Source organism: Heteronotia binoei, chromosome 15 (genome assembly GCF_032191835.1).
Source record: "Heteronotia binoei isolate CCM8104 ecotype False Entrance Well chromosome 15, APGP_CSIRO_Hbin_v1, whole genome shotgun sequence".
NCBI classification, from domain to species: domain Eukaryota; kingdom Metazoa; phylum Chordata; class Lepidosauria; order Squamata; family Gekkonidae; genus Heteronotia; species Heteronotia binoei.
The window spans coordinates 36,302,214-36,324,385 of NC_083237.1; the positions used below are offsets into that span (position 1 = coordinate 36,302,214).

At 43.8% G+C, this 22,172-nt stretch overlaps 1 pseudogene; it reads left to right on the forward strand.

Moving 5' to 3' along the window:
- Positions 1–6,996: 6,996 nt before the first annotated feature.
- Positions 6,997–19,642, forward strand: LOC132583389 (olfactory receptor 5F1-like; annotated as a pseudogene).
- Positions 19,643–22,172: the final 2,530 nt, after the last annotated feature.

A 22,172-nucleotide genomic window follows, 5' to 3' on the forward strand; every position in this document is an offset into this window, starting at 1 on the left:
CTTCATTTGCCACATCGTTGCCAAATTACCCAGTTTGTGGAGATCCTTTTGGAGATTTTCATGGTCAAGCTTGGTTTTCACTATCCTGCATAATTTTGCATCATCTGCAAGTGTCCCCACTATGCTTTTCATCCCTAGTTCAAGATCATTTATGAATAAATTAAATAGTACCAGCCCCAATATCAATCCTTGTGGGACTGCTTTGCTTACTTATCTCCATTGTGAGAACTGTCCATTGATATCTACTCTTTGCTTTCTGTCACCTTACCCATTTTTAAACAATAAGAGAACCCATCCTCTTATCCCATGACTATTAAGTTTACTCAGGAGTCTTTGGTAAGGTGACTTCTCAAAAGCTTTTTGAAAGTCCAAGAATATAATGTCTATTGGCTGTCTGGATTAAATAATTATTGGGAACTTTCTGGCTGCAAATCTTTAAATCATATATAGGGCATGTTTTCTGGTTGCCTGAATCGCTGGGTGTGCAATGCACCTGCCCCACATGTACATGAGCAGACTGAATGCTCCTTGTGTGTGTGTGCAGTCAGTGCATCTCCCTGCAGCAGGGCAGGGGCTGTGTGAATACCTCCACACACCTCAAAGCTGGGATACTGCTATGCTAGATTCCTTGTGTGATCACACCCAATGTAAGACTGTTTAAACACAGTCCTTTGATCATGCTTATACAATTAAGGTCATGAAATGTGAGTCTTCATTGGATTCTACATGGTAAACCTGAATTCTGAGTACAATATCCCAGGGGTTTGATCCAACCAAACATTTTCCTCAGTCTCACCCATATCCACTCTTTAATGCAGCTCTTGTGTGATACAGCTTTGTTCTGGCAGGCCTCAACACTTCCAGCATAGTTATGGTCTGAGGAGACCCACTTCTCCCCTTTCCAACACCAGAAGACCTGGTTGAATCCAGCTCCAGGTTATGATTTACACTAACTGAAAAGTTTCTTGAAAAATTCGGTTGACCAGCATATGCTGAAATATCACTCATAAACGTTAGGGCAGCCACAAGGTCATTTCACCTCGAATTGCCACATTATTTAAATTCAAAAGGTAGAAATAATTATCTCTCAGTTCTCTAAGAGATGATTATCATTTGTTAGAGAAAGGATAGGACTTTAAACATGGCATTAAAATTCCACATGGGTCACATGTATCTTTAATTATTTTTTGAAGAAATATTTTTTTCTTTGGTGGTGTGAAATGAGCAAAACCTTCACTCTATGTTTTAAATGCCCCCCCCTCTAGAAAGAGAACAGTCAGGAAGTCAGTTGAATTGCTTTCCAGACTTACCACAGCCTACCTTCATAAAAATGCTAATAGCTCTAGCTAGAGACAATGGAATGGGCCAGTTCTCCTCCCCACCAGCAGGGAACTGAGATCAGGATGAATTATATAATAGAGAGACTTCAGGAATTAAAAAAATGTGAAGACTTCAGGAAAAGCCCTGACCTGGCCTGGCCTGATCAGTGAGTGGGGGAAAAGAATAGTGATAAAACCCATGGGAACAAAGAGAAAGTGAAAAGCAGGCAGAACTCTGAGGCTGGGAGGAGGCAACCTTTAACAATGTGCTTTCCTGGAGACCTGGAGGAAGCTTCCAAGTAATGAAACTCTGTAGAGATCAATAACATCCTAAGCTAAGGAGCCTTTCCCATATTTTAACATCTGATAGAGCATGGGTGCAGCCAGACGTACCATTAGTGATGACACAGCTCCATCTCGCTGAAGGATTAAATGTGTTCATTCAGACATCCACATCTGGCAATCGAGCGTCATCCAGGGTCATTCCAACTTGCTGCGGATCAGTGCCGCATTAATTTGACAGTGCAGAAAGTCCGGCCCTTTTTCAAAACAGTGGCACAAAATCGGCTTTTTCCTGTTTGGACAGCTCACGCGCGATACTGCCTCTTGAAATGTTTACCGCCCCACCCACCTTTTTTTAAAAAAAAAAAAAAAGCCCCAGCAGACATGCGCATTGCCAGATCATCTGGGAATCTGAGGTGACTCTTCTGCTTCTCCAATCAACACAGGATCGGAGCGGAGGGGAAACGTTATCCCACTCTTTTTTGAAAAAAATCTTTTTTTTCAATGTGGAGGATTTCCAGATATCATTGTCACTTCCAATTTCTAGGAAATTAATTCCTGGCAGTTCCCTGGTTTGAATCTGCAATGTTAATTCCGGAAATTTCCCCCCTTCCCCCCTGCCTCTGAAGCATTGTTTGATTTCCCACCTCCAAACAGTTGGGCGCATGTTCAATGGACCCCCCCCCTCCCAGAAATCAACATCTGATCACACATGCTCCAAGAAAAGAGCGTGATGGTTTTGGATGTGTGATCGCTCAACAACAGAATGAGTCGCATTCTTGGATGCTCGTCTGAACAGCCCTGCATCAAATCAAAATTCAGCGGTTCAAATTTGAGCGCAACACACCCACTTTTAATGTGAGGTGTGGCCGCACCCCATGTATAAAAAGAGGGACAGAGAATTGTATTTTACCCATTTATTTTCAATCTCTTCCTCAGTCTGGTGCTGGGCTAAAAGTATGCTTGTAAACATTTTCTTTTTAATAGATACTTTATAACTTTGGATGCTGGTGGTGGTTCTCTGTATTGCATAGACCTCCGTGACCTTGGACATGCTATTTTAAAAGGAGTATCAGGGGAAAGGCAGTCTGTTGGCAAGTGGTTATTCCTCCAGGGTACACAAGGCAGTAAACAGTCCCTGTGGTAACCAATCACTGGGCAGTGGCAACACAGAGGTAAGAGAACATGGAAGGGATCCTGGGAGCCCTGACTCCCCTAGTGGTTGGTGGTAAGTTATCAAGGAGGGGAAGAAAGCCAGTTGTTGTGAAAACCTTGAAGGGCAGGGTGGAACAGGGCCTGCAAGCCACAGCAGGCCTGTTTCACCACAGCTGTCTTCCATACTCTTGACATGTTTTTAAGATGTGAATGCAGAGAAATAACAAGACACAGCCAATTTTTCATATCAATTTATCTCATTGCACAGATTCTCTCAGCCTTTCTTGCTTCTCCCACCTAAAACAATGTTGATAATTTGAGTGCATTTTTAACATTTCTCAAATGGACTCATTCTAATTATTCCCCCAGAGAAATAATGTAGATTACACCTAGTTACATCATTTCAGCAGCAGTTTACTATATAATAAGTTGTCAACCAGAAGAAATAATGGATGAAAAGGCACGGCTAATAAAAGGAAGTTTTGCTTTTTGACTTCAGAATTGCTATTTGAAAATGTTGGTGAGATAAACAAGATCAGTCTTTTTTTGACCTGCAAAAAGCTAGGGGGAAAGGTCTTGTGATATTTCCCCATGTGTAGGCAAAGTTACAAGGATAGTGATAGACCTACTCTATAAACATGGGCTTGCGGTGGAGGGTTCAGTTTTCAAAACAAAAAAAGTGTTCTTTAAAGGATGTGAGCTAATTCTCTCTACTCCTTTGGCTTACCACCTTGAAAGATTTCCTTCAATGTCACTTTTTGCCTCAACAGGTCTCCTACCCCTTAGATGAAGAAGGAAGCATTTGCAGAGAAGGTAAGAGAATACTGTGGAACTGAAAAGTTGCAGAAGAGGGCAACCAAGGTGATTAAGGGGTTGCAGCACCTTTCCTATGAGGACAAACTCATAGGAATTTCAAACTTTTCAGTCTAGAAAAAAAAGATGGCTAAGAGAGGATTTGATTAAGTTTTATAAAGTTATGTGTGGTGTGGGATAACTAGATAGAACTTTTTCCCATTGTCCCATAGTACTAGAATTCAGGGGCAACCAAAGAAATTGTTGGGGTGAAGGTTCAAAAGAGAGAGAAAGAAACACTCAGTCAATGAGTAATTTAATTTTGGAATGCACTGTCAATGAATGTACCTAGTCACAAGTATAGATGGCTCTAAAGAGGTTTACAGATTAATAGAGGACAGCTACTACTAGCCATGGTGAGTTAAGAGAACCTTCTTCCACATAGGTGGTAAGGGCAGACCTACATTTAAAGAGACATCATTTATAGTAATGGCTCAAAAGAAATTTTCTATAACGAAACAAAAAAACTGTGGAAAAATAACAAAACGTTTTACAGAATGAGCACTCTAAGTATCAAAATACTCTTTATAACATTTTTAAAGACCAGGTTTACATATCATAGCTAAGAATTCATCACAATCATGCAGAAATTACAATAGGAAGAGAAATAGCAAAAGTTCATAGTTTTATTCCTGAGTGTCAATTTCTGACTTCCCAGCTTGAACAGCCATTTGTCCGCTTCTGCAGATAAATTTCCGTATTTTTCAGTCCATAAGGTGCTCCGGACCATAGGACACACCTTCCTCCTGGGGGGTGATCCACTGCCACCACCTCCAAGAAAGCACGCCGCCCCCTCCACAGCCGGCGCTCGCAAAGTGCTGGGTTTGCGGAGGGGGCGGGTGCTTCCTCCGTGCCTCTCTGCCTGTCTCCAGCTCTGATGCTTAAAGCAAGCGCCAGGATCGGAGGGCAGAGGGAGCCAGGCAGACAGGCACGGAGGAAGCACACTGCCCCCTCCGCAGCCGGCGCTCGCGAAGCACTGGGTTTGCGGTGGGGGCAGCGTGGAGCGATCCCAGTGCTTGCTGGAAGAAGCTGGAGCCAGGCAGGCGCGGGGGAAGCGCCGGGATCAGAGGCGGAGGCAGCGGATCATGCCCCCCCCGGAGGAAGGTACGTCCTCTCGTCCCTTCACTCCATAAGACGCACACACTTCCCCCCCCCACTTTTTTGGGGGGGAAAGTGCGTCTTATGGTCCAAAAAATACGGTAAAGTGCTAGTGCTCCAGATGACTACTTGTGCCTAAATCCTTGCAGTGCTCTTTAGATTATTTCCTTGAACAGTTCCGCAGGACCTGCAAAACAGCCCTCTTCCAGTTGGCATACAATTAATTGTTATTGGAATGCCTGAACACTCAATCTCGAACACCAGATTATTTAATACTGGAATACTGAAGAATTGATTTAAGGAAGGTAGCATAGTACATACTGAAGTGAGCTTTATGTGTTTTTATGTATTTTATAGGTATTTTATGTATTTTATTGTATAATTATAATTATTAATGTATTATTAATGTATTTAAATTGATTTTGTTGGTTTTTATGTTGTAAGCCGCCCTGAGCCCACTTCGGTGGGGTAGGGCGGGATATAAATAGAATAAAATAAATAAATAAATAAATAAATAAATAAATAAATAAATAAATAAATAAATAAATAAATAAATAAATAAATATTTCAGTAGATTCCAAGAAGCATATTGGAATGCCTCACGACTTTAAATAAGAGATCTTTTTAATGGTGGGTTTAACCAAAGCCTCTACAGCAACACTTTGCATATACTACTGTTTCTGATAGCCCCTTCTTCCAGGAGGTGTTCCTCACACATCAGCCTACACAGGAATTATTAGCACAGCACATCACACAAAGAAAAGTGGAACACTGTTTCGAAGTGAGAGCTCCAGATAACGTTGCCAGCTGACCCAGAAAGAGGCTTGATTGGTTCCTCTGCCTTTAATGCAAACTTGATCTACAGACATCACCAACTGGAACTTCCAGTAAAACTGAGCAAACATTTATTGGCTCATGCCTGCCTTTCAAGCTGATGTGAGAAGCACAAGAGCCAGTTAGTGTCCAGGCCATGATGTCCTGGACTCTCCCAGGCCCGCAGCAACCCTGTCCTGAGAGAGCCCCTCTCCCTGAGAAGAAGCAGTGGCCAGGGGAATGCCACCCAATGTCCCACGCCCTCCTACCAACCTGGCTGACGTTGGGCATCCTGGGGGCCCTGAGGAGGAGTGGAGTCAAGCGGCAAGGACAGAGATGGAGCTGTGGCCAGTGGGTTGGACACACGTGACACCAGGCATGGCAGGACCATAAAGGGCTGACAACGCCCCATAGAGGGACACCCCTAGAGGAGCTGGGAAAGGGTGGGAGACAGGAGGGAGGAAAGAACCAAGTACCAATGGGACAGGGGAAACAGGGACTGACAGTGGTGTGGGGGAATAGCACTTCAGGGTGGAAATAGGCACAGAGGTCTGAAGCAATAAAGGGAAAATGCTGTTGCCGACTGGGGAGGAAGACAAGCGGAGTAAGGGCAGACAAAAAAAGAGAGAGGTTGCCCAGTGAACTTATTCCACGGAGACGATGGCTGAGAGCTGTAACTCACCCCAATGCACATTTCTGAGGCCTTAAGCACACCCTGGCCTCCCTCTTTCACTATGGCAGAGGCTCAATGAGGAGGGGACACCAACAGGGGGCACCACAGTTAGAAAAACAGTTTAGAACACTGGATTCAGGGGAAGTGTGGATTTGATGCTGGTAAATGGAAAGAGGTGGTGCATGATCAGTTTAAGGGTGGAGGAATCAAGCAGAAGAAGTGAGAAAGGGAACTTAAGGCTGCAGTCCTCTTGTGCATAGTACATGCAAGTAAATGCCACCAGCAAAGTAATTGCCTCTGACCTTCTGGCTTCCTGTCAAATGCAGAGAACACCAGTCATGCCTGATGTATTTCCTATTAAGAATATTTCATTGGGCTACCAATGTGTGTTTAAACTTAAAAAGCAAGAGTATCTCTACATAAACTTGTAGAAATAGATAGTGGTCATTTGTTAAATGAGTCTGAAAATGCACTCTTGATTTAAGCACAGAAGTACTTTTCAAGGTCCAGCTAAGGTTGATTGGGGTCAAGAATTCCAGTATCAGAAGAGCTAAGTGATTATACTAGAAATATGACACTGGCTAACAGATAGACTGTAGTCTCCCTCTTGACCTACATTATGCATTTGTGCTTTCTAAATGTAAAATTGAATATTAAAAGTATACTTTTAATGGAAAGTGAATAAGAAAAATTGACCACAGACACTCTATCTCCCTCTCTCTCCTCTTTATGAAACTGTCCACATTAACAGACCAAGCTACTGTACTCCTTTCTACCAACAAAGGCTCACTGTCCTGCATGAATATGGACTTCATCAAGCCTCTGGGAAGACAGAACCAGACCAGTGTCACAGAGTTTGTTCTCTTGGGATTCTCGGTTGACCCAAAGAAACAGTCTGTTCTCTTTGCTCTTGGCTTATTAGTCTATCTGTTAACTTAAGAACATAAGAGAAGCCATGTTAGATCAGGCCAATGGCCCATCCAGTCCAACACTCTGTGTCACACAGTGGCCAAATATATATATATATATATATATGTATGTATGGGGGGAGGGAGGTGGGCTCCCTCTTGGGTATCCTGCCCCCCCAGGGAAAGTGTATGCGCAATACATAGCCTCTCCTTTCCCGGTGTAGTGAACGCCGCGTGGTCACTGTCCGGCTATGCCTGGCAGATGGTCACTGCAATGGCCTCTCCTGCATTACTGCATCCGTGGAAACTCCTTCCCGCTGGTCCCCCCCATTTCTCACAGAGTTTGCAACGTCATGGTGCAACCGAATGTCCGGCGGTATAACCGGATGGGCAGGCTGGGCTCACCAACCTCGCCAGCCAAGAGAAGGAAAACTCTAACATCAAACCCGGGCAGATAGAGCTTGTTAATGTAACACCTACCACCTGGAGCATACCGGCTTACTGGGCCATGGCAGATGACCCCAAGGTGAAAGTGTGGAGCCAGTACCGTGCACACTGTGCTTAACCTAAAAATTCCTCTGTGCAGGCCTGAAGGGCATATCCACATCGACAACCCACAACACACCAAGTCCTGCAGCGATGGGCAAGTGGCGAAACGGCAGGTGGAAGATGCCACTGGAAACCACAGTCCCGATCCTGCATGTAGGCGGTTCAGGGTATTGGTCGCCTGATGCTGACCTGGAGATGAAAGTATTTTTCGGCAGCACCCTGAACGACCAAGCAGCCTTATCTAGGGACAGCACTGCTTGCTCCGCACAGAGAGGGGCCTAGAAAAGGTGGCCTAAACAAAGCTCCTCTCCCCCCACCCCACAGTTGGCTAGCCGCGGTCAACGGGCATCCTTACTTGCAGTCAAAAAATAACAACAAAGAAAAGGCATGCACCTACCTCACAAAGTGTGCAAAGACTAAAGCTTGCGTGTTGGAACATCAGAACCATGCTTGACACAGTAGACATTGGTCGCCCTGAACGACACTCTGCTCTAGTTGCCGATGAACTTCTCAAGTTGAATATTGACATAGCAGCTCTCAGTGAGGTCCTTTTCCCTGAGGAAGGTAGTCTTCAAGAACATGGTGCTGGCTATACCCTCTACTGGTCAGTTAAGTCAAATGCTGAGAGCCACCTTTCTGGCATTGGCTTCATGGTCAGGAACTCCATTGCCTCCAAACTCGAAAACCTGCCAACAGGTCACTCAGATCGCATCATGTCCATGCGCCTCCCACTTCATACAAGCAGCATGCAACACTCTTCAGTGTGTATGCCCCAACCCTTCAAACAGATCCTGCAGAAAAGAACAAGTTCTATGCTGATCTACGCAACCTCGTACAGAAGACCCCTATAGAGGACAAGGTGATCATCCTTGGCGACTTCAATGCCAGAGTAGGTAAAGATCCAGAAGCCTGGAAAGGAGTACTTGGCAAACACGGCATTGGCAACTGCAATGATAACGGGCGCCTCCTGCTAGAATTCTGCACGGAGCACCAGCTCACCATCACCAACACTATCTTTCAGCAGAAGAACAGCCTGAAGACAACCTGGATGCACCCACGGTCCAAGCACTGGCACCTTATCGACTACATTCTGGTGTGCCAGAGACCTTCAAGATGTCTTACACACCCGAGTAATGCCCAGTGCGGAATGTCATACGGATCATCGTCTTGTACGCTGCAATCTCCGTCTTCACTTTAAACCCCCACCCAGGAGAGGAGGTATCCCTCGGAGGAAGCTTCAGGTTGGCTGCCTTCAGTCAGCTGAAGTTAAAGCTGCCTTCCAGGCAAAACTCCAGTCAAGAATTGAGGACCCCAGTTGCCCCACAGACCCTTCTCCAGAAGCACTCTGGGAAGACCTAAAAACTACCATCCTGTTGATCTCTGAAGAAGTCCTCGGGTTCTCCACAAGGAAGAAAAAGGACTGGTTTGACGAGAACAATCAAGAGATCCAAGAATTACTAGCGAAAAAGAGATCTGCCTATTAAGCACATCTTGCTCAGCCCTCCTGTCCCGGGAAAAAAGCAATCTTCCGCGCTGCATGTAGCAACCTCCAGCGCAAGCTTCGAGACGTTCAGAACGAGTGGTGGACCAAGCTTGCAGAGAGAACCCAGCTGTGTGCAGACACTGGTGATTTAAGAGGGTTCTACGAAGCCCTGAAGGCAGTATATGGCCCATTATATCAGGCTCAGAGTCCCTTGCGTAGTGCAGACGGCCAAGTGCTCCTCACAGACAAGGCATCCATACCGAACCGGTGGTTGGAGTATTTTCAGGTTCTCTTCAGTGCCAACCACGTAGTTCAAGATTCAGCAATCCACCTCACCCCACTTCAACCAGTGAAAACAGAGTTGGATGAGATCCCCACCCTAGAAGAGACTGTTAAAGCCATCAAGCAACTGAAAAGTGGCAAGGCAGCGGGAGTTGATGGAATCCCACCAGAGATCTGGAAGCATGGGGGCACAGTACTACATAGCACACTTCACAAAGTACTTGTCACCTGCTGGGAACAAGGCAAACTACCACAGGACTTTCGCGATGCAATCATCATCACTCTACACAAGAACAAAGGGGAAAAGTCAGACTGCTCCAACTACCGGGGGATAACCCTGCTCTTCATCGCAGGCAAAATCCTTGCCAGAATACTCCTGAAAAGACTGGTGCCCACCATTGCAGAAGAACTCCTCCCAGAGAGCCAGTGCGGCTTCAGAGCTAACAGGAGCACCACCGACATAGTATTTGTTCTCAGGCAGCTCCAAGAGAAATGCAGGGAACAGAACAAGGGTCTATATGTGACTTTTGTCGACCTTACCAAAGCTTTCGATACCGTTAGCAGGAAAGGCCTGTGGCAAATCTTGGAACATTTAGGATGTCCCCCAAGGTTCCTCAGCATGATCATCCAGCTACATGAAGACCAGCGAGGCCAAGTCAGACACTGCAATTACCTCTCGGAGCCCTTCCCAATAGGCACAGGTGTAAAGCAAGGCTGCGTTCTAGCGCCAACTCTCTTTACAATCTTCTTTAGCATGATGCTTCAAAGAGCCGCAGTAGATCTAGATGATGACTATGGTGTCTACATCCGCTATCGCACCGATGGCAGCCTGTTCAACCTGAAGCGACTAAAGGCTCACTCCAAGACAATGGAAAAACTTATCCAAGAGCTACTGTTTGCTGATGATGCTGCACTCGTCTCCCACTCGGTATCAGCTCTGCAGCATATGACGTCCTGCTTTGCAGAGGCTGCCAAGCTATTCGGCCTAGAAGTTAGTCTGAAGAAGACAGAAGTTCTCCACCAGCCTGCACCCCAGGAAGATTATCACCCTCCCTGCATCACTGTGGGTGAATCAGTTCCGAAGACAGTCCAGCAGTTCACCTACCTGGGGTGCATCATCTCCTCAGATGCCAAGATCGACAAGGAGATTGACAACAGGCTGGCAAAGGCAAACCGTGCATTTGGCCGACTGCACAAAAGAGTGTGGAGCAACAAGCATCTGAAAAAAGGCACAAAGATCAATGTTTACAAAGCGGTTGTGATGACAACCCTCATCTACGGCTCCAAATCATGGGTTTTATACCGTCATCACCTGCGACTCCTTGAGCACTTTCATCAGCGCTGCCTTCGCACAATCCTTAACATCCATTGGAGTGACTTTGTGACCAACACTGAAGTCCTCAAGAGGGCGGAGGTTACAAGCATCGAGGCACTGCTGTTGAAGACGCAGCTGCGCTGGGCAGGGCATATTTCTTGGATGGAAAACCACCGCCTTCCCAAGATTGCTCTGTATGGCAAACTTTCCACCGGCCATCGAAATAGAGGGGCACCAAAAAAGAGGTACAAGGACTCCTTGAAGAAATCCCTTGGCACCTGTCGCATCAACCATCACCAGTGGTCTGACCTAGCCTCAGATCGCAAAGCATGGAGGCACACCATCCACCAGGCTGTCTCTTCCTTTGAGAACACACGCATAGCTGGTCTTGAGGACAAAAGGAGATTGAGGAAGAATCGCACTGCTACAGCACCAATCCCAAATCAGACTTTTCCCTGCAGCCACTGTGGCCGGATCTGTCTGTCCCGCATTGGTCTTGTCTGCCACCAGCGAGCCTGCAGCAGACGTGGACTACTGCACCCTTCTTAAATCTTCATTCGCGAAGTCAAGCCAAGAGAGAGAGAGAGATATGTATATAATTTTTATACACGCACACACACACAGTGGCTAAAAGCCACTGATGGACCTCTGCTCCATATTTTTATCTAAACCCCTCTTGAAGGTGGCTATGCTTGTGGCTGCCACCACCTCCTGTGGCAGCGAATTCCACATGTTAATCACCCTTTGGGTGAAGAAGTACTTCCTTTTATCCGTTTTAACCTGTCTGCTCAGCAATTTCATCGAATGCCCACGAGTTCTTGTATTGTGAGAAAGGGAGAAAAGTACTTCTTTTTCTACTTTCTCCATCCCATGCATTATCTTGTAAATCTCTATCATGTCACCCTGCAGTTGACGTTTCTCCAAGCTAAAGAGTCCCAAGCGTTTCAACCTTTTTTCATAGGGAAAGTGCTCCAGCCCTTTAATCATTCTAGTTGTCCTTCTCTGGACTTTCTCCAATGCTATAATATCCTTTTTGAGGTGCGGTGACCAGAACTGCACACAGTACTCCAAATGAGACTGCACCATCGATTTATACAGGGGTATTATGATACTGGCTGATTTATTTTCAATTCCCTTCCTAATAATTCCCAGCATGGCGTTGGCCTTTTTTATTGCAAACGCACACTGTCTTGACATTTTCAGTGAGTTATCTACCACGACCCCAAGATCTCTCTCTTGGTCAGTCTCTGCCAGTTCATACCACATCAACTTGTATTTGTAGCTGGGATTCTTGGCCCCAATGTGCATTACTTTGCACTTGGCCACATTGAACCGCATCTGCCATGTTGACGCCCACTCACCCAGCCTCAACGGATCCCTTTAGAGTTCCTCACAATCCTCTCTGGTTCTCACCACCCTGAACAATTTAGTGTCATCCGCAAACTTGGCCACTTCACTGCTCACTCCCAACTCTAAATCATTTATGAACAAGTTAAAGAGCATGGGACCCAGTACCGAGCCCTGCGGCACCCCACTGCTTACCGTCCTCCACTGTGAAGACTGCCCATTTATACTCACTCTCTGCTTCCTATTACTCAGCCAGTTTTTGATCCACAAGAGGACCTGTCCTTTTACTCCATGACTCTCAAGCTTTCTAAGGAGCCTTTGATGAGGAACTTTATCAGAAGCTTTCTGGAAGTCAAGGTAAACAACATCTATCGGGTCTCCTTTGTCCACATGTTTGTTCACCCCCTCAAAGAAATGTAACAGGTTAGTGAGGCAAGATCTTCCCTTACAGAACCCATGCTGAGTCTTCCTCAATAACCTGTGTTCATCTATGTGCTTACTCATTCTGTCTTTGATAATGCTTTCTACCAACTTTCCCGGTATTGAAGTCAGACTGACTGGCCTGTAATTTCCCGGATCTCCTCTGGAACCCTTTTTAAAGATGGGAGTGACATTTGCTACATTCCAGTCCTCAGGAATGGAGGCAGATTTCAATGAAAGATTACAGATTTTTGTTAGAAGATCCACAAGTTCAACTTTGAGTTCTTTCAGAACTCTCGGATGTATACCATCCGGACCTGGTGACTTATTAGTTTTTAATTCGTTCATCAGTTGTAGGACCTCCTCTATTGTTACCTCAATCTGACTCAGGTCTTTCAACACTCCTTCCAAAATTAGTGGTTCTGGGGTGGGCAAAAAGTTTTCATCTTCCACAGTGAAGACGGAGGCAAAAAATTCATTCAGCTTCTCAGCCATTTCCCTATCCTCCTTCAGTAATCCTTTTACTCCATGGTCATCCAAGGGCCCCACTGCCTCCCTGGCTGGTTTCCTACTTCTAATATATTTGAAGAAATTTTTATTGTTGGTTTTTATGTTTTTTGCAATATGCTCCTCGTAGTCCCTTTTTGCCTGCCTGATCACAGTCATGCATTTGATTTGCTACAGCCTGTGTTCCCTTTTACTAATCTCACTTGGACTGGTTTTCCACCACTTAAAGGAGTCCTTCTTATCTTTTAAAGCTTCCATTACTGTATCTTGGGGGATTTTAGTGCAGTATACAATGCGCATGAAGACAGGAAATCCGTGAAGAAGGTCAAAAAAACAAGAGGCGTCTTACCGAAATCCTTTTTTAAGTTGATAGAAGAATTAAGTCTCATGGACGCTTGGAGAACGAAAAATCCCACAACGAAAGACTTTACCTATTTTTCACACGTTCACAACTCCTGGTCTTGGCTAGAAATGTGTTGGCTGTCAACTTCCTTAGCCACATTATTAAAACAAGCTGACATCCTACCAAGAACTTATTCAGATCATAGTCCAGTACAAATTCTATACAAAGAGGTAACTAGACTACGTTGGACACTGAATACCCAAATTTTAAAAGAACAAGAGTTTTTAAAAGAGGCGAAAAAGAAGATTAAGATGTTTTTTGATCTCAATCGGAAAGAAGACTCGTCAGTACAAGTAATCTGGGATGCTTTTAAAGCATTTTTCAGAGGAATCGCTATTAGTTACTCTGCCAGAAGGAAAAAGAAAAGACTTCATAAGTATAATGAACTATTGGAGAAATTAGACAAACAAGAAAAAATCCAGAAGGAAAGAAATTCAGAAGAAATTAAAATGAAGATTCGGAAGATACAACATCAAATTAATTTGCTATTATAAGAAGAATTGGAAAAGAAATTAAGGTGGTCTAAACAAAACTACTACGAAAACGCAAATAAGACGAGCAGATGGTTAGCATATAAATTGAGAAAACAAAGAGAGAAGAAAATAATTGGATCTCTGAAAGACGAAAATCAGACGGTAGTGTCGCAGAAGGAAAAAATGGAAGAAATAGTCAAGAATTTTTTCCAAAGACTTTATAAAGGAGAAGAACTACCGGAACATCTGCAAAGAGAATATTTGGAACAAAGTAAGATGAAACAGTTGTCAGAAGATCTGAAGAAATTGCTAGAGGAACCAATCTCCATGTTTGAGATAGCGGAGGCAATGAGGAAGCAGAAAAAGAATAAAGCCCCGGGCCCAGACGGATTGCCTATCGAATTTTACAACTGTTTTGAGGAGTTAGTGATGGAACCATATAAAAGAGTGTTGGATGAAATAGTAGAAAAATCTAGGATCCCCGCGTCATGGGAAGAAGCATTAATATCGTTAATCCATAAGGAAGGTACAGATGCATCAGAAATAAGGAATTATAGACCAATTTCCTTGTTAAATATAGACTATAAAATTTACGCCAATGTTCTGTCCAATAGATTGAAAATAATTACACCACATATTATAGAAGAAGATCAAACAGGCTTTATTCCCGGAAGAACAATGAGACAAAACTTAAGAATGATTCTGAATGTTTTAGAATATTATAAGGAACACCCAGACAAACAACTTGCCGCGTTTACTCTGGATGCCGAAAAAGCATTCGATAATGCAAACTGGACGTTTATCTTTAAGACTCTAAAGGCAATTGGATGCGGAGATGGATTTGTGAGAGTAATAGAGACCATTTATACCAATCAAAAAGCCAAAATTAACATCAATGGATCGATATCGAGCCAGATAAGAATTGAACAAGGAACGAGGCAAGGCTGTCCGCTTTTTCCCTTACTCTTTGTTTTATCACTAGAACCTTTTTTAAACGTGATAAGGGAAGATCAAGAGATTGAGGGAGCTAAAGTGAAAAAAGAGACTTATAAAATACAAGCCTTTGCAGACGATGTATTGATTACATTAGAGGATCCTAATAAGTCGATTACAAATCTAAAAAGAAGATTAAAACAATTCAGAGAAGTGGCGGGATTCAGAGTTAACTATCAGAAAACCAAATTCATCACCAAAAATATGACGGAGAACCAGATCAAGGAGTTGGCAACGAATTCAGGATTTCTCTATGAAAAGAAGATCAGATATCTTGGTATTTTCCTAACTGCAGATCTGAAAACGCTATTAAGAGACAATTATGAAAAAAATATTAAAAGAGATAAAAGATGACTTAACAAGGTGGTGTGACATGCAAATTTCATTACTAGGCAGAATCGCTTCGATCAAAATGAACATCCTACCGAAGATTTTATTTTTGTTCCAAATGATCCCAATCTCAGTTCCCCAGACTTTCTTCCAACAATTAAACAAGTTAGTGACAAAATTCATTTGGCAGAATAAAAAACCAAGAATCAAATTAAAAGTTCTGCAAGATGCTAAACTAAGAGGCGGACTTGCGCTTCCAAACTGGCAGTTGTACCACAAAGCATATGCCTTGACTTGGGTGAGAGAGTGGATAATATTAAGAAATAAAAAAAAAGTGTTGAATTTGGAAGGGGCAGACTTACCAAGAGGGTGGCATTCTTATGTTTGGTATAACCCTCCGGCTAAGGATAGTAAATTTCTTAGACACGAGATAAGGAGATCACTTTTTAAAATATGGTGGGAGGTAAAAATGTTGACATACAGGTATACACCCAAGTGGCTATCACCGGTCGAAGCGGCAGTACACCCGAATCTTTACTCTTGGGAGGGCAACTATACATACGACTGTTTACTAAACTCGAAAGACGAACTGAAAACCGAGGAATATTCAAAGCTAGATCGGTGGCTAAAGGCGCAAATAAGTTCCAGGTTTAAGTCGGATAAAGAAAAAGGTTTTTCAAATAAGCGAAATGATTTTGATGCAATTATTTTAGACTCAGACTGGAAATTGATTTCCAGAATATACAATTGGCTATTAGAATACAAGTTACAGGATGAAGTGGTAAAAGAAGCCTGGGTGCGTTGGATGGAAGATTTTGGCTATAGCATAGAAATTTCTGAGTGGGAGAAAATTTGGAGAGATAATTTGAAATTGACAAAATCGTCTGTGCTTAAAGAAAACCTATATAAGCTAATATATCGGTGGTACTATACCCCTGACAAACTTGCTAGAGCTTTCCCTGCGACTTCCAACCAATGCTGGAAATGTAATAAAACAAAAGGTTCCCTGTTCCATATGTGGTGGCTCTGTGATAGGGCCAAAAAATACTGGACTCAAGTATCCATATGGATACACAAGATACTAAAAAAACAAATTCCTCATTTACCTGAATTGTTCTTATTGAATGTATGTAAAATCGATGTATCGAAATCTGAAAAAAAAAATTACTCCATGTCATAACTATCGCCAGAATAATTTATGCCAGATACTGGAAGACCTACAATATACCAAATCGAAACGAATTTATAGTTAAACTATTAGAGACCGTGGAAATGGATTCTCTTACCACAAGGCTGAGAGATGGGAATATGAAGGAATGTAGAGATACATGGAAACCGGTGTATGACTGGGTAGAAAATATTAGATTTGAATAGATTGAACAAGAAATTATTGTTAGCAAATTATCTCTGTGCCCTTCAATGTGGTGGTGGGGGGTGTATTTACTGGATGCTTTGTATATAATATGTGGATTATGAAACATAATAATAATAATAATAATAAAGAAAACTTTTTCAAAAAAAATAAAGCTTACATTACTTTGTTTGTTAACCATGCAGGCCTTTTCTTATGCTTGTTTGTGCCTTTCCTAACTTTTGGTATGTATTTTATCTGAGCTTCTAGGATTATAGTTTTAAATAGTCTCCAAGCTTCCCCAAGGGTTTTGACCGTATGTACCTTTCCTTTCAGTTTCCTCCTCACATACCTCCTCATCTCAGTGAATTTACCCCTTTTAAAGTTAAACGTGGTTGTGGCGGTCTTTTTGGGCAACTCCCTATTTATGCAAACGGTGAAATCAATAACATTATGGTCACTGCTCCCAAGCGGCGCAATCACTTTTACATCTCTCACCAAGTCTTGGGCATTACTTAGGACCAAATCCAGGATCGCCCCACCCCTGGTAGGTTCTGAGACCATCTGCTCCATAGAACAGTCATTGAGAGCATCAAGAAACTCAATCTCTTTCTCTCAACCAGAACACATATTGACCCAATCAATCTGCGGGTAGTTAAAATCACCTATTACGACACAGTTTTTACATTTAGCTGCTATCTTTAATCCTTCCATCATATTATAATTGTCCTCTCTCTTTTGATTTGGTGGGCGATAACAAACTCCCATAGTTAAATTTCCTTTTGGGCCCTCTATTTCAACCCAAAGCATTTCTAAAAGGGAATCTAATTCTCTGACCTCAGTCTTACTGGACCATATATCCTCTCTGACATACAGAGCCACCCCACCTCCAACCCTTCCCTCACAAATCCTTCCGATATAACTTATATCCAGGAATCACTGTGTCCCACTGATTCTCCTCATTCCACCAAGTTTCTGAAATTCCCACAATGTCTATGTTTTCTCCCAACACTAAACATTCCAATTCACCAATTTTACTTCGAACACTTCTAGCATTTGCATACAAACATCTATAATTTCCCAGGCAAGCTAGCCCCGCCACCTTCCTCCTGCCGCCTCGAGACTCTGGCAGACAGTCCATACTGTTTGTCACCATCACAGTGGACAACTCTGATCCGTTACCCGGTAGAAAAATAGCAGCCAATCCTTCATCTCTTTGAGACGAGTCCTCCCGAACCAGAGACATTTCATCTCCTGTCGGCTTTCCCCCAAGATTTAGTTTAAAAACTGCTCTGCCACCTTTTTGACTTTAAGCGCCAGAAGCCTGGTTCCATCCGGGGACAAGTGGAGACCGTCTCTTTTGTACAGTTGCCACTTGTTCCAGAAAGCATCCCAGTGCCTAACAAACTTAAACCCTTCCTCCTTACACCATTGTCTCATCCACACATTGAGACTTCTAATTTGTGCCTGTCTCTCCTGCCCTGCACATGGAACAGGTAGCACTTCCGAGAAGGCTACCTTGGAGGTCCTGGCCTTAAGTCTCCCACCTAGCAGCCTAAATTTTTCCTCCGGGACCTCAAGACTGCATTTCCCCACATCGTTGGTGCCAACATGCACCACGACCACAGGCTCCTCCCCAGCACTGTCTGTCAGCCTATCTACTACACGCGTAATGTCCACTACCTTCGCACCAGGCAGGCAAGTCACCATACGGTCAGTACACAGTTTCGCCACCCAGCTGTCTATTTGCCTAAGGATCAAATCACTAACTACCAAAACCTCCCCTCTCCCCCTGCCCAAGGATGGTTCCTTGGTGCAAAAGGATTCCCGCTCACCAACCATAGAAGATGTCCCTTTTGAGGGCGCATTCCCCTTATCCTCAGCACAGTGCCCTGTTCCCTCTCGACCCTCACGTTCTTTGGCAGCAAGGGGGCTGCTACGTTCAGAGTCTTCCCCAAGTGCCTAACTGACCGTCTCTGCTTCTCCAGGGCAGTCACCTCGGCCTCAAGGATATGAACTCGTTCCCTGAGGACCAGGAGCTCCTTGCATCGAGCACACACCCTAGACTTCTGTCCTTTGGGCAGATAGTTGTACATGTGACACTCAGTGCATATATATATATATACAGTCCTCTTTAAATGATGTTTGTTTATGTGGCTCCCCTTCTGGAGGGCCAACTTACCTTATTGGGAGAACAAGGAAATCAGGGATCTGGGCTCCTGGTCCTTAGGGAGCCCCTAGGCGAAGAGCCACAGGCCAAGAGCCCTTTAACTCTCGCCTTTGGCAGGGAATCTAGCCATCATTACCCTGATCCGGATAGATCAGTGCCTCCAAACTTCCATGTACTTCCTCCTGGGCAATCTGTCCTTTATTGAGATCTGCTATGCTTCCACCACTGCCCCAAAGATGTTGTGGGACCTCTTGCTGAGAGACAAGACCATCTCTTTTATAGGATGTGCACTCCAACTGTATTTCTTTTGCTCATTAGGGAGCACAGAGTGTCTGCTTCTCTTAGCCATGGCATATGACCTCTATGCAGCTATCTGCCACCCACTGAGCTACACCCTTCTCATGAGTCAGAAAGTATGTTGGGGACTCCTGGCATGTTCCTGGGCTATTGGAAACTTCAATTCCATGGTCAACACAGCCTTGGTTTTTTCCCTTGACTTCTGCCACTCTAATGAAATTCATCACTTCTCCTCCTCCCCTTCTGCAGATCTCTTGCTCTGATACGTCAGTTCTCCAGTTGGTGATCTTTAACGTCTCAGGGTATATCATGAGTGTGACTTTCAGTGTAATTATTTTCTCCTACATCCTCATTGTCTCCTCAGTGCTGAAAATGCATACAGCTCAAGGTAGGAGCAAGGCGTTTTCCACCTGTTTCCCATCTCACTATAGTGAGCATCTTCTATGGCACCCTCATGTATACCTACACACGCCCTTCCTCCAGTCATTCCATGGAGCAAGACTGCCTGGTTGCTGTACTCTATACCATCATTACTCCAATGCTCAATCCCCTGATCTACAGTTTCAGGAATAAGGAAGTGCATGGAGCAGTTCAGCGAGCTCTTAGTAAGTACAGGGGGTAGATATTTTGCAGCTGTAAAAGGTGGCCTCTGCAAGAATAAAATAAAATTGATTGAAAAGACTGTTGTGTGGCCTTTATTTATATTATTTAACACATAACCCACCCTCCCACATGCAGCAGGGCTCAGAGTGGGAAACATTTCAGTTGAAACAACATTCCTGGCAAAAACATTTAACACCTTAAATTCAGTGACAAGTTACAATTTGCAATATACAAGTTAAGATGGTAAATACAGCACACTATTTGTGTCTTCACTTTGTAGGGGAAAGGAGAGAGGAATGCACGCTATATGGAAAGACCATTGCTGCCATCGGACTGGCAGAACATCTCTGCCTTGGAGGCTTTTCAGAACTACATTAGGTCCCACAGGACACAGATCTCATTCGGCAGGGAATTCCATCAGGTTGGCATTGGTACTTACAAAATTTTCAACATCAATTGATAAGAATCAGTTGTTTAAACCACCTAAATCTGGCATTTTGTGTGGTTTAACCTTATTCATGCTTCCCCCCAACTTTGCTTCAGTATTAAAACTTCTAAATTTGCTTACATTCTTAAATCTCAGGATTATATGACACTGAGGCCTCTCCCCTGCCCCCATGTGCCATTTTCATCTCATTCACTTTACTATCTCCATACAAACCACCACATTCCAAAGACAGCGATGCCAAGGTAGACAAAGGGTGTGATAAGATGTGCAGTTTGATCCATTTTGTTGCTGTTCCTTTCCAGATTTAAAGCACATGATGAGACAACAGCATCTGTCTGTTGTGCTTCAGTTTTCTGGGTCTTGTTTCCTCCCTGCTTTGCTGTGGGCTTCTTTGATACCTGTGAAAGTCTGGTCTTTGTGAGCTGAGTTGGTTTCACACTGCACTTCCTGCTGTCTGATCCCTCTGAAGCATACCCAAGCCATCAGGGAGGTCTGACTGGTCCCTTGTTTTAATGGCCACCATTTGTTTTACTAGTTAGTAATGTGCACATACCTGCATCTCTCTGCAGGCAGGTTCTAGCATACCACTGTGTCATATTGTCCCCAAAACAGTAAAGTAGCAAAACAAGATGGGACACTTTTTGTTTTTCAGTCGCACAGTCGAGTCCGACTCTTTGCAACCCAATGGACAAAGTCATGCCAGGCCCTCCCGTCTTCCATCATTTTCTGAAGTCTGCTCAAATTCATGTTTGTTACATCAGTAACACTGTCCAGCCATTTTATCTTTTGCCATCCCCTTCTTCTTTTGCCTTCTGTCTTTCCCAGCATCAAGATGTTCTCCAGTGAGTGCTCCCCTCTCATTTGGTGGTCAAAGTATCTGAGCTTCAGCTTCAGCATCTGATCTTCCAAGGAACAGTCTGGGTTGATTTCCCTTAGGACTGACTGATTTGCTCTTTTTGCAGTCCAGGGGACTCTCAAGATTCTTCTCCAGCACCACATCTCAAAAGCATCTATTCTTCTGCATGCAGCCTTCCTTATGGTTCAGCTCTCACAGACATACATAACTACTGGGAATACCATTGCTTTAACTATACGGACTTTTGTTGGCAGGGTGATGTCTCTACTTTTTATTACACTGCCCAGGTTCACCATAGCTGTCCTCTCAAGGTGCAAAGGTCTTTTAATTTCATGGCTACAGTCACCATCTGCAGTGATCTTGGATCCCAGAAATGTGAGGTCTGTCACTACTTCCATGTCTTCCCCTTCTATTTGCCAAGCTGTGATGAGACCGGATGCCATGATCATAGTTTTTTTGATGTTGAGTTTCAAGCCTACTTTTGTGCTCACCTTTTTCACCCTCAACAAGGGGTTCTTTAGGTTTTCCTCACTTTCTTCCATTAGAGTGGTATCATCTGCAGAACACTAAGTGTATGTAATTAGCCAAACTAAGGAAGAACAGCGAGTATAGGTCCCATCACTGTACCAAATTATGCAAATTGTGTTTTTATAATAAAAATTGATTTAATTCAAGGTTGTGAGTCTTGTCTTTTTTCAATGTTCCTTAAAGTTAATCTGACATTGACACAAAATGTCTATTTGTAGCTGGTGGTCACAACTGTGTCACAAGCTCTGCTCACACGCACTAGCGGGATGTAAAGAAGAACTGGTGCATGCAGCCAGCTGAATTTTATGCATTGGTTTAAATGCTCTGAGGCACCTGTAAGATAATTTTGCTTATCATTAATAAGGGAATTCCTGTGTTATACCAAATCCACAAGACAACCCACAATTATTGCTGAAGAGTACAGATGGCATATTAGACTTTCATCTGTATAGAGGTACAAGTCTTCATAAGAGCCCTGTGGTGCAGAGTGTTAAAGCTGCAGTACTGCAGTCCTAAGCTCTGCTCACGACCTGAGTTTGATCCCCAGTGGAAGCTGGTTTCAGGTAGCCAGCTCCAGGTTGACTCAGCCTTCCATCCTTCCAAGATCAGTAAAATTAGTACCCAGCTTGCTGGTGGGAAAGTGTAGATGACAAGGGGAAGGCAATGGCAAACCATCCTGTAAAAAGTCTGCCATGAAAACACTGTGATGCAATGTTA